Source organism: Notamacropus eugenii, chromosome 5, assembly GCF_028372415.1.
Source record: "Notamacropus eugenii isolate mMacEug1 chromosome 5, mMacEug1.pri_v2, whole genome shotgun sequence".
Lineage (NCBI taxonomy): Eukaryota > Metazoa > Chordata > Mammalia > Diprotodontia > Macropodidae > Notamacropus > Notamacropus eugenii.
In genome coordinates this window covers 58,233,688-58,246,766 of record NC_092876.1, presented here as the reverse complement: position 1 = coordinate 58,246,766, position 13,079 = coordinate 58,233,688, and positions in this window count along the sequence as shown.

Below are 13,079 nucleotides of genomic sequence, written 5' to 3'. Positions count from 1 at the left end.
ATTATAAGGAACTATTTTACCTAGTTACATGTGAATTAAACTGACAATCTCCGTGACACGGATGAATAGTTTCAAAAATATACATCGTCCAGATTAACAGAAGGGGAAATAGAATGCTTATCAATACTTATAATACTTAAACAAAACCCTATTTTGGAAAAAAAAGAAGTTGAACCATTAATAAGTGAACTCCCTAGGAAAAAATCTCCACGACTACATGGATTTTAAAGAAAATACAACACTCATTCCAATAAAAACACTAGAAAGCATAGGGATAAATGGAACTTTTCTTTACAAACAGTATCTATCTAATACTAAGAGCAAGCATTATCTGAAATGAGGATAAACTATAAGTCTTTCCAATAAGATCAAGGGTGAAGCAAGGATGCTCATCATCATCACTATTATTCAATATTATACTAGAAATGCTAGTTATAGACAAGAAAAAGAAATGGAAGGGATAAGAAAAGGCAATGAGAAAACAAACTACTGATCTTTGCCGATGATATGATGGTATACTTAGAGAATTCTGACAAATCAACTAAAAAACTAGTAGAAACAATTAACAACTTTAGCAAAATTGTAGAATATGAAATAAATCCACACAAGCACTTCTTTATATAATCAACAAAGCTCAGCAGCAAGAGATAGAAAGAGAAATTCCATTTAAAATAACTACAGACTATGTAAAATACAGCCTACCTGCCAAGATAATTCTAGGAACTATATGAACACAATCATAAAACACTTTTCACGCAAATAAAGACAGAGTTAAACAACTGGAGAAATACTAATGGCTCATGATTAGATAAAACCAATATAATAAAAATGACAATTCTACCTGATTTAATTTACTTGTTCAGTTCCATACCAATCAGACTACCAGGCACTTTAGTAGGTGGGAGGATAGAGATAAAGACAAAAAGGAAACAGTTCACCTCAGGGAATTTATATTCTGCCAGGGCAGATAATTTGTGTGTGTGTGTGTGTGTGTGTGTGTGTGTGTGTGTGTGTATGTGTGTGTGTGTGTGTATACACACACACACACATATAGATAGGGAAAAATTCCATCTTTATTTTCACTCACCTCTAATTCAAATTTAATATTTCTAATTTTAACAATTATTGCAAAGTTCCTTAGGCTTCACCAGCCTGCTAAAGGGGGTCCATGGCACAAAAAGGTTAAGGACTCTAGGACTAGAGAGAGAGAAAAACTCCCAAGAGTTATAGCAAGAAGGAGAGGAGAAATAATAGAGACTCAAGCATCCTGGGTCTCTGGTTCCCAACTGATGCATCAAAAATCGACAAACATTTATTAAACACATATTATTTGCCTGGCAACGTGCTTGACACTCGTGAGACAAAGATAAAAGTGAAGCAGTCCCTCATCTCTGGAGATTATGGGGGGGGTACGATGTAGCGCAGATTTGTAAGTAGTCAAAATAATTACAAAGCTATTAGGGAAGGAGAAGCCTTAGTAATTGGGGGAATCATGAAAGACCTTTTGAAAGAGATGATTTGGAAGGGAGTTAGGGGCTTCAAGAAGAGGAGGTGAGGAGAAATAGGATTCCAAGCTTGTGAGGGGGCAGCCTGGGCAAAGGCATGGGGGAAGGAGATGGAGTACGGTGTAGAGGCAGCATCCAATAGACCAGTTTGTAAAGGATGATAGGTGAATAATTTGTAATCAGCTTCTAAAGTTAGACAGGCATCAGATTATGAAGGCTTTAAATGCTTAACAGAACGATTAATAGAGGAAATGAGGAGCCACTCATGTTTCTTGTGTAATGGAGTAACATGATCAGGCCTATTCTTTAGGAATATTAATTAGAAATAATAACTAATTAATCAATATCAACTAAATTGGCTATTCAGAAGGTAGATTGGAGAGGCAATGGCCTGGAGGCAATGAATCGGCTATTGCAATAGTCCAGGTGAGAGGGGATGAAGGCTTGAATAGGATGGTTACTATGAGTAGAGAAGAAGGGATAGATGTAGGAGATATTGAGGAGGCAGAAAAGGCAAGACTTATACAAGACTGTATAAGGTGAGTTAGGTGAGGAGGGACATCTAGGTTCTGAATCTTGGTGAATGGAAGAATTGTATTGCTCTCAAAAAAATAAGGAAGGTAAAGCAAAGAATGAAAATAATGTTGTTATTGAGTCATTTCAGTTGTGTCTGACTCTTTGTGGTCCCATTTGGGGTTTTCTTGGCAGAGATACTGGAGCGATTTGCCATTTCCTTCTCCAGCTCATTTTACAGATGAAGAAACTGAAGCAAATAGGGTTAAGTGACTTGATCAGCTAGTAGGTGTCTGAGGTCAGATTTGAACTCATCAAGATAAGTCTTCCTGATTCCAAGACCAGTGTTCTATGCACTGTGGCACTTCGTTTCCTGTGAAAGACAATGAGTTCTATTTTAATGTGTGGAGTTTGAGATGCCTATGAAACATCCAGGCAGAGATGTCCAGCTGGCAGTTGGGTATGAAAGACTGGAGCTTAAGAGAGAGGTAAGGGATTAATGTGTTGATCTGGGAGTCATCTGCATAAAGATGATCCTCAAATCCTTGGGAGCTGATGGGAGCACCAAGAGAGAACATTAAGGGACAGAAAAGAGGAGTATAAAGGAAAGTACACTGACTCTGGAGTCAGAACTTGAGTTCAAATCCCACCACTGATGCTTAGCTGATGATATGTCTTTGGGTAAATCCCCTAACCCATCTTGGCCTCTCTTTCCTCCTACATAAATTGAAGTGGATGACCTCTGTGGGACTGCTACTGTCTAGGTGTCTGATCCTGTATGAGGACTCAGGCCTTGGTACCCCCATGAAAATGGCCTAAGAGATAAGGTAATGATCCTACAAAGAGGCTTGAGAGGCATCTCTCATAGGGAGGAGGAGAACGCAGATGGAGCAGCATGGTGGAAATCCCAGGAGGGGAAAGCACCCCCAAAGTGACAGGCTTTCCAGAGGTGAGGCTACAAGGTTCCATCCAGCTCATGTTAATGAGGGGGAGAGAGCTGTCCAGGGGCTCTGGAATCACCTGGTTCCTGGGCCAAGAAAACTCACAGCTCTCATGGATCTGCCCTGGCTGCTTTGCTGACACCCTGTGATAAGGTGCTGTGCTAAAAAGCCACTTCTGGGAGTGGGGAGGTTGCCCCACATCATTCTAGGAATCAAGAAACTGAGGCACTGGAAGGAAACATGAACTTATTAGACACTAAGTATGTGCCAGGAACTGTGGATACAAATACAAGCAGAAAAAAAGATAGTCCCTGCCTCTAGAAGCTTACGTTTTACTGTAAAAGGCAGCTGAAATGCAGGAGAGGTAGTGATGGATATTCCTGGCGTGGGGTCACGGTTTGAAGTCCAGAAAGTCCAGAAACAAGACTGGGAAATGAATGCAGGCAGACTTGCCTGGATCCTTCCATTACATGGAGGTGGAAATGTGCCAGGGGGAGCAGGAGGTGGGGATGGGAGGCTGTTCCAGGGATAGGAGACCCCATGCACTGAGAGAATAAGAATAGGAAAGTAATAGGAAAGGCAGGGTTCTGCCCATCAGAGCCAGGGCCTGGATCAGGGAAGGAGGAGAATGGAGGTAGGTTGGCCTGGGATCTTGGATCATGAAATCATCCATTCAAGGCTGCAAGGGATTCTGGAGACCGTCTAGTCCAAGCCCCTCATTTTAGAGATGGGGAAACTTGGGCTCAGGGAGGCAAAATCACCCAGCTGGACTTGAACTCCTGTCTTCCTGACTCCAGGCCCAGTTCTTTGTTCACTGTACCACCTAATTGCCTCAGTATGGTTCCTTGAAATCAAATGCAAACCAGATAGCATGAAATCAAAACAGGACACTTACTAAGCTGTACGATATTGAGAAAGTGTCTTTACCTCCACCTACCTCAGTTTCCTTATAGGCAAAATAAGGATAATAGTAGCACCTACCTCGAAGGGTTGTTGTGAGGATCAAATGAGATTATATTGGTAAAGTACTTAACCCAGGGCCTGGCACACAGTAGGTGCTTAATAAATACTTGTTTTCTTCTTTGCTATGTAAGATCATTACATAGATTTACCATATATATATAATAGGTTTATCTATACATTTTTGTATATCATATATAGCACAGATATAAAATTTGCAAATTGCTATATAAATACTAGCTATTCCTTTTCCTTATTTAGATGTCACAAGTTTAATTCTAATGGCCTGAGTTGGGGGAGACATTCAGAGGAAACCAGGAGCTCTTGACTAGCACTTTTGCATCGATGACCCATCCATCCTTAGTGTCATCGCCATGCTGCTGACTCAAGACTTGATGGGCACCACCTCTCTGACTCCTCTCCCTTCTGGCTGAAAAGCTAGAAGATGGAGTGCTGAACTCCTCCCAATGCCTTCCTTTATCCCCAGCGCTTAAGTAAGTGCTTAATAAATGTTTATTGGATTGGACTCAGTCATTTATTAAGTGCCCACTGTGTGCCAGTAGCTGAGGATACGAAGACAAAAATGACACAGTCGCTGCCCTTGAGAAGCTTATATTTTATGAGGGGAAAGGACAGGTACATAAATAAGTCTAACTGGAGGAATGCAACGTGTACATGTAGAGGTTTATATAAGCTGGGTACAAGGTGACCAGTGCAGGGAGGATGGGTAACTATAGCTGGGAGGTTCAGGAAAGCCTTCATGTAGAAGGTGGTACTTGAACTGACAGAACCTTGGTTAAAAAACAAACAATTAGACATTCATGAGATTCAAAGGGGAGAAAGCAGGACATTCCAGGCATGGGGGACAGCCAAGGCAAAGTCATGGAAGTAGGAAATGGAGTGATGTATATCAGGAATGACAAGGAGACAAGTTCAGAGACTGGAAGGCTGAGAAGACCACTTGGGGTCAGGTTGTGAAAGGCTTTAAGTGCCCCCAGTGAGGCTGATATATTTGATCCAGGAGGTCATAGGAAACCGTTGGAGTTCACCTATGTGGTCAGATTTGTGCTTTAGGAAAATCAGTTTGGCAGCTGAGGGAGAGTGGATCGAAGAAGGAGAGCCTTGAGGCGGCTGGTGGGCAGGATGGCAGTCCTCATGTGGGAGGTAGTGCCTGAGCTGAGCTTGGAAGGAAAGTGGGGATTCTGATCAGCGTCTAGGAACTCGGCTGTGACAGGAAGGCACCACAGTAGCCTTGGGGCTACTTTGCTTCTGGTACGAAAGAGGTGGTGCTGGTCCAGCTCTGATTGACTTTCCCCATTCAGGACCTGAGTCCACTCTCTTTGTCTGCTGTAGTAGCCTCCAAAGTGGGGGCTATGGTCTCCTGCGGGCTGTGACGTTAGCCCCAGGGGTGTATGAACAGCTGATCAGAGGGTGAGGAGGAGAGGGGGAGGATGGGTCACATCCCACCCTTGTGCTGATAACCACTCTTGGAGTCTTCTCCAACACAACCGTATTTACATTGATTCCCCTGCTCCCCATACTCATCCATCTTGTCCCCTCCCTCTGCTCTATTAGACTCCTACCTACCTCTCTCTGAGCTAGGTGTTGTCTTCAGAGTGGGTTCAATGGAAAAAGCACATAGTGGCTGCCTTAACTTTAAAATGGGGATAACAAAGCACCTACTTCTCAGGGTTGTTGTGAGGGTCAAATAAGATATTTTTAAAAAGCTTAGCACAGTGCTTGAAACATAGGAAGTGCTTAATAAGTCTTTCCTTCCTTCCTTCCTTCCTTCCTTCCTTCCTTCCTTCCTTCCTTCCTTCCTTCCTTCCTTCCTTCCTTCCTTCCTTCCTTCCTTCCTTTCTTTCCTGTCTCCCTCCTCCTTCCATACTGGCAGCCACTTAAGTCCTAAGGAAGTTATCAATCTAACCTTCTATCCAGGAATCCAAAGCAGCCACTACATGACTGGGTACCACTGGGAAATTCCCCACCCTCCCCCAGTTTATGTGCATCCCCTGCCTCCAAGATCATCCCATGGCTACACAAGGTGTCCTTGGGGGTGCAGCCAGGTGATGATGAGCTCTATTTCCCCTCCTCCTTTGCATTTTGAGTGGGACAGAAAGAATCACAAAGGATGAAGAGGCAAAAATGAACCGTGCTGGGCACTGCCATCTCCTTTACGTTGCCTCTGCCCTTCAGTCCTCCCTGATCGTCCTCTTTCTGCCGACGGTACTATCATACCTCCAGGCAGCCTGGTTCACTCACATCTCTGTTATCTCCTTCAGGTTCCTCACCCACTTCAAATCTGGTGCCCAATCTTGTCATTTCCACTTCACCCTCTGTCACTTTAGCTCCTCCCACGGACCCCACTCGGATTCAGATCCTCATAGATTCTTACCGGAGCCATGGCAGTGATCTTATTGGCCTCTCTGACCCACCCCCTATTCCAATCCATCCTCTGTTCAGCCGACAAAGATATTTCCTAAAGCAGAGGTCTCGTCACCCAAACTCCGATGGCTCCTTATTATCCCAAATCAAATGGCATTTATATATAATCTTTATCTATTATTCTTTGTTTTTAAAATGCACATTATCAGAACTGTTTTGAAATGAAAGTATGGAAATACATACTTAAAGCAAATGGTATAAGTAGAATTCATAGTTTCATAAACAGTCTCGTTTTTGCGTGTTTTGATTTATGTATAGAAATTCTCTTTATGGTGTTTAAACTTAGGAATAAATAAAAACAGTTATAATTCAAAATAAGTAAAATGTGCATTATCATTAGTACAGCAGAACTCATACAGGCAGTAGATCTTGTTCTTGTAGTACAGTGAAACTCTCTCCACCTGTGGATGCTGCTACCTTCTCTGTTGTCTCTGAGAATTAGTTGGAATAATGAGAGTAAGTGACTTACCCAGGATGACGCAATCACTATGTATTCAGAGTTGTTCAGTCATTTTCTGTTGTGTCCAACTCTTTGTGTCTCGATTTGGGGTTCTTTTTTGGTAAAGATACTGGAGTGGTTTGCTATTTCCTTCTCCAGCTCATTTTATAGATGAAGAAATGGAAGCCAGCAGGATGAAGTGACTTGCCCAGGGTCACACAACTAGGAAGTCTCTGGGGCTGGATTTGAACTCAGATAGATGAGTTTTCTGACTCTAGGCCCAAAGTTCTCTCTACTGTGCCACCTAGCTGCTCCTGTGTCAGGGTATTTGTATGTATTACTAAAAATAACCCTAATAGTATTTTGATAAAAGTAGCATTTACATAACACTTGGGAGTATGAAAAGAGTCCTACAAATATTATCACATTTTTTTTCTTCATAATAGCCCTGAGGAAGTAGGCGCCATTTTAAAGAGAAAGAAACAGGTCAAGTGACTTGTTTGGAGTCCCATAGTAATTAAGCGTCTGAGACAGAATTTGAACTCCTGACTTGTTTCAAGGCATTATCTATGGTGCCATCTAGTTGACAAATAAGTAAGTTTACACATATTGGGGTGCATGCTAACATTTTTTTTTTTTAACTGGAGTGTGTGATCAAAAGCGTTTGGAGATCATTAGCTTACTGGATGAAATTCAGCTACTCTGGGGGATTTCTGATATTCCATGAGCCCCCACTTTACTCTTGCTGCTGGTGTATGACGACTCCCATGAGCAGGAAATCTCATATGGTTGGGTTGAGCTGGTTGAGAGATCACTGAGTTCTCCTCGGGACCTGTGGTAGGAAGACAGAAAGTAGATCGGGGGAAGTAAGGTACATGCCTTTATGTTAGAAGACCAGGTTCCAAGACCTGGACCTTCCATTCATTATGACATTGAACAAGAGGCAGCTAAACTAGGAAGATCTCAGTTCAAATCTAACCTCAGATGCTGTGTGAGTCTGGGCATTTCATCTCTGTCTGCCTTAATTTTCTCATCTGTAAGATGGGGATAAAAATTGGAGTACCACATGCACGTTCATCTCTCTTGTAATAAATCTAGTTTCAACATGTGCCTTATGGAGTTGTGATTTTTGGTTAACAGTATCTACCCCCTAGGGTTGTTGTAAGAATTAAATAAGATAACATTTGTTAAGTGTCTAGCTGTTTTTAGTCATAGTTAAGCCTTTTCTCCACTCTGGACCTCAGTTTCCTTAGCTGTAAATAGAAGACTTTAGACTAGATGATTGGTGTTCCCTTCTAGCTTGACTTCTGCTAATTCTGCCTTGACAAAGAGTTTCCCAGCTGGTGATTAAAAGCTTCCTAATGGTTGGAACAAAGTAGCCAATCGACCAGGAGGCCAAGAAGAATGACAGACCTCCCAAAGAGCGAAGGATCTGCCTGAGAGTCTTGAAATAGAATCAATACTGTTGAAGGAGGTCTTTAGGAGAATGGAAGGACAGGATGGGGGAGAAGATGAAGTGGGGAGGATGTCTCCTCTACAAATACAGATGGGCAACCCTTCTGCAACTTTTGTTGTTGTTCAACTGTTTCAGTCATACCTAGTTTTTTTGTGACACCATTTTTTGTTTTGTTTTATTTTTTGCAGAGATACTGGAGTGGTTTGCCATTTCCTTCTCCAGTTCATTTTACAGATGAGGAAACTGAGGAGATAGGATTAAGTGACTTGTCCAGGGTCACACAGCTAGTAAGTGTCTGGGGCCAGATTTGAACTCAGGAAGATGAGTCTTCCTGACTCCACACCTGGCGCTCTATTCACTGTTACCTAGCTGCCCTGCAACTCATAGTCTTGGAAAATGACCTGGGTTGGGGAGAAGCATGACAAGCATGTTGACTTTGAAAGTTACAAGTTGAACTTAAAAAAAGGCAACCTACGGGGCCCAAGAGAGACTTGCCCAGGCTCACACTATTGATCAAAGGTCTCATATCTCCTGACTCCGACACCACATCTCTTCTAGGTCATCCTTTATACTTTTTGTTGAATTTGAATTTTAGGGAAAGTAAGAAACTTTGGTACCTGCTCTCCAGGAGTTTGTAGGCTCTTTGGAAGAATGTATGAATGAAGAACATAATTCTATATGTACTGTATTGGATCGGGAGGCAGGAGACTTGGCTGTTTGAACACACTGGTTGTGTGACCTTAGGCTAGTCCCTTAATGTATCAGTCTTCTCATCTGTAAAGTGGGTTGTGCTAACAGGGTTGCTGAGAGGGAGAAGCAAAAGATAGGTAAGTGATGATGAGGATGGTGATTAGTCTAATTGGGGGCTTGATTGTGAGGAAGAGACTTGTAAGTGTTGTAGGAGGTTGGAGAAGGGAGATACTATTGGGAACTAGGAGGTAATCAGGGAAGGCTTGGAGAAGGAGCTGGACCTTTTAGAATGCCACCCTCTCTCCCCTCCCCTGCCCTCCATCAGTCACAAAGGATTCCTCACACCCAGCATGACCTCATCCTCCCCTTTCCAAATAGTGCCCAGAGAGGAGAGAGCGAGGGAGCTATAGCGGGGATGAGGAACCCTTTTTGATTGATGGAGGGAGGGGAGAAAGGGTGATATTGCAAGGGGCCGTTCTGCAAATGTAACCTCTAGTCATCATTCCTGAGCAAGGGGACCAGCCTGGGAAGAAACAGCTCAGTAAAGGGAGCATGCGTGACAGCATTGACCACTAGGTGGCACCAAAGCACATGAAAACACAGGTGTGTGACTGGTCCTTCAGTACCTGAGATGCTCCCTGGGATGAAGGGGCCTGTAGCTAGCACTGAACTGGATAGAGCTGGCTCAGGCAGAAGGATGTCTCCTTGTCTGTTGAAAAGGCTCAGGGAAGGAGACTCTGAATAAGCCTTCTGTCAGAGCTGGGGGGGTCCTTAGAACACAGAGTGTCAGAGCTGACCTGGGAGTGGGGGTTCTTACAACAATAGAATTTCAGCACTGGAAGGGACTGGATTACATAGAAAAATAACAACACTGTATCTATAGAATTCTTTCTGAAGTATTTTCTTTACAACTAATCAAAAAGTAGCAGCATATAGAATATACCAGGAAAGTCCAGCCCTCGTAGAAGTGACCTAAAGCTAGTGAGAGCTGGCATTAGAACGCAGCTCTTCTGATTCTCTTAGCTCAATGCCCTTTCCGTGCCACCACAAGCAGTAAGTAGGGCCTGTCCCCAGTAAGGTCCTGGAAGAATTTTAATTGTCTGGTCCTGTCCTCACAGGAGGGAACAGGAAGGGTCTGTTCAGCTCCTGGATATTTGGGTTCATGTTTAAGCCTGTTGGTTACGGGAAAGGTGGCAGCATGGTACAATGGAAAGGAATCTCAGTTTGTAGTCCAAGGATCTGGGTTCAAGTCCTGCCTTTGCCCCTTTCTACCTTGTGTGACTTTGGTCAAGTCATTTAACTTTTCCAGGCTGATATTTCCTCTTCTATAACGTGAGAGGGCCAGACTCTCTGGCCCCTGAGGTCTTCTTTTTAAATCTCTGATCCTGTGAGCTGGGGATAATCCTGCTGCTCCTTCCCCTCCCTGGGCCCTGGAGGTGAAGGTCCTGAGCCCCTTCTCTCTGCCTCAGACTCCCAGCTTTGCCTAGCAATTCTTAGCCTTGGAGTGAGAAAGAGGACCAGGCCAGGTCCTAGGGCTCAGAGCAAAGATGAAACCCTGGAGACCATTGAATCAGTAGGAACAGAGAAAGCTCTGTGGCTCCCAAAGTCCTCTTGGGCTCCCTCAGCAGAGCAGGCCTAGCTGGTCCAGCTAAGGCTTCAAGTGACTTGGTGCATAGTATCCAAGGACCAGCCTAGCTGAGAACTGAGAGCTTCATTCCCTCAGAGATTGGCCCCCTAAGGAGGACAGATTTAAATTTTTTTGAGCCATAGCAATTCATAATGAAAATACCAACTCATTAAGGTTTATAAGATGTTCTACTCACAAGAATCCTGTGCCATAGGAAGTATAAATATAATTAACAAAGCTACTTGACAGGGAAAAAAGCAATTGGGAAGGTTAAATAATAGGTAGCGAAGTAGATAGAGCACCAGACCTTGTGGAGTCAGAAAGACCTGAGTTCAAATCCGGCCTCAGACACTTCCTAGCTGTGTGACCCTGAGCAAGTCACTTCACTCTGTTTGCCTCAGTTTCTTCATCTACAAAATGAGCTGGAGAAGGAAATGGCAAACCACTCCAGTATCTCTGCCAAGAAAACTCCAAAGGGAGTCAGGAAGAGTTGCACATGACTGAAACAGCCTGACAAAAACAATATTCCATAGTCACACAGCTAGGGTGTCCTGGAGTCAAGCTTTGAACCTGGGCCTGTCTCCCTCCTCCTTCCTCGTTTTCCAGTTCTTAGTAGTGTGCCATTTCCTGTGTTAGAATGGGGGAAGCGACTGCTTTGCTCGCTAAAATCCCATTTTGCACAGAATCCTTTCCCAACTCCTCTTAATTCTAGAGCCCTCCCTCTTTTAGTTATTTCCTGTTTGGAGTCTGTGGGGTGTTTAGGAAGACTGGCACCTCTGGTGTTAGGGCCGCTCATCTACCTCTGTGACTACCTGACTTACTCAGCTCTCACCTGCAGCTCCAAGAAGCTGGAGCATGGGCAGCAGCCCTTCCCTAGTGAAACCATCTTGGCAGATGGGTTAAACCAAGCTGATAGGAATTGACAGGCCTCACACCTCTTGGTGAATTAGGGAGGTGTCTGCCCCAAGCTTGTGAAGACTTTCGCTGGCAAAGTGGGTGGATAAGAACATTTTGTTCTAGTGACCATGAAAGTGGCTAAAGCAGGTGCTGAGGAGCACTCAGAGCTTGGTCAGACATCAAAGAAGTCAAGGTCACCCCCTGCATCCTGGTCCATCCCAGTCATCCTAATTTTTGTCTTGCCACTGGACTCCAATGACTATGGAAGAGAGAGTGAGGCTGACAACTGTGCAACTCTGCCTCACTTCAATCCAATTCACAGGCAAATCAAGACAGCACCCAGTGGTTACCATGGCCCTCTTTCAAACTGAAGGACAAGAAACGACATTTCCTATTTATCCTGCATAGTGTGTACTCTCTTATACTGGGAGCTCTGAAAGGTGAAGGCATGGACTACCTTTTGCTTATTTCTTATTTCCCAGCCCTTAACATAGGGCTCTCTCTCTCTCTCTCTCTCTCTCTCTCCTCTCTCTCTCCATCTATGCATCCATCCATCTCTCTGTCTATCTATGCATCCTTCTGTGCATCCATCCATCCATCTATCTTCATCATCATCATCATCATCATCATCATCATCATCATCATCATCATCATCATCTATCTGTCTCTATCTATGCATGAATCCATCTATCCATCATCCATCCATCCACCTACCTACCTATCTGTCCATCCACTCTCTCTATCTGTCTATCTATCTATCCATCCATCCATCCATCCATCCATCCATCCATCCATCCATCCATCCATCCATCCATCCATCCATCTATCCATCTATCTATCCATCCATCCATCCATCCATCCATCCATCTATCTATCTATCTATCTATCTATCTATCTATCTATCTATCTATCTATCTATCTATCTATCTAACCTCCAGTTCTAAAAGTCTTTCCCATAATACTGAGAGGAAGCATAGTTTAGTGAAAAGAGTATATTTGGGCTTAGTAAGGGCCTGGGTTCAAATTCTACCTCTGCCACTTTGCCTCTGTCTTGAAAAAATCATTTCACCTTTCTGGTCCTCAGTTTTCACATCTATAAAATGGAGATTATAATGGAAGTGTGTATAGAACTCATAGTGAGAATCAGGTGAGAGAATATATTGTGTGAAGTGCTTTGTAAACCTCAGAGATAGGTCGGGTTCTGCATTGATGGAGGAAAGGACAAGACCAGTACAATGAAGGAACTTTTGAAAAGTGGAAGAAGAAAGGACTTGGGATACCTGAGAGGAAACAGTAATGTGACCACAATTAGTGCAGTGCCCCAGGGAACATTTGACTCATATCTGTGTGACCTGCCCTCCAGCATCTGTGTGGTATTCATTTAACATCTGTCTGCTAACTTTTGTGCGATGTGAGCTTGGTGAAAGAGGAGTTAGGAGACCTGGATCCTGATCTGGACCCTTCTCTCTGAGCCTTTGTTTTCTGATCTGTAGAATCGGAATGGAAATAATCCTCACAGTGAGTGCCCCACGTGGTTGTGATGGGGAGAGCATTTGCAAGCCTTTAGGAACTGGAGAAAAGTGAGCTATGAAGCTATGAGCTATGA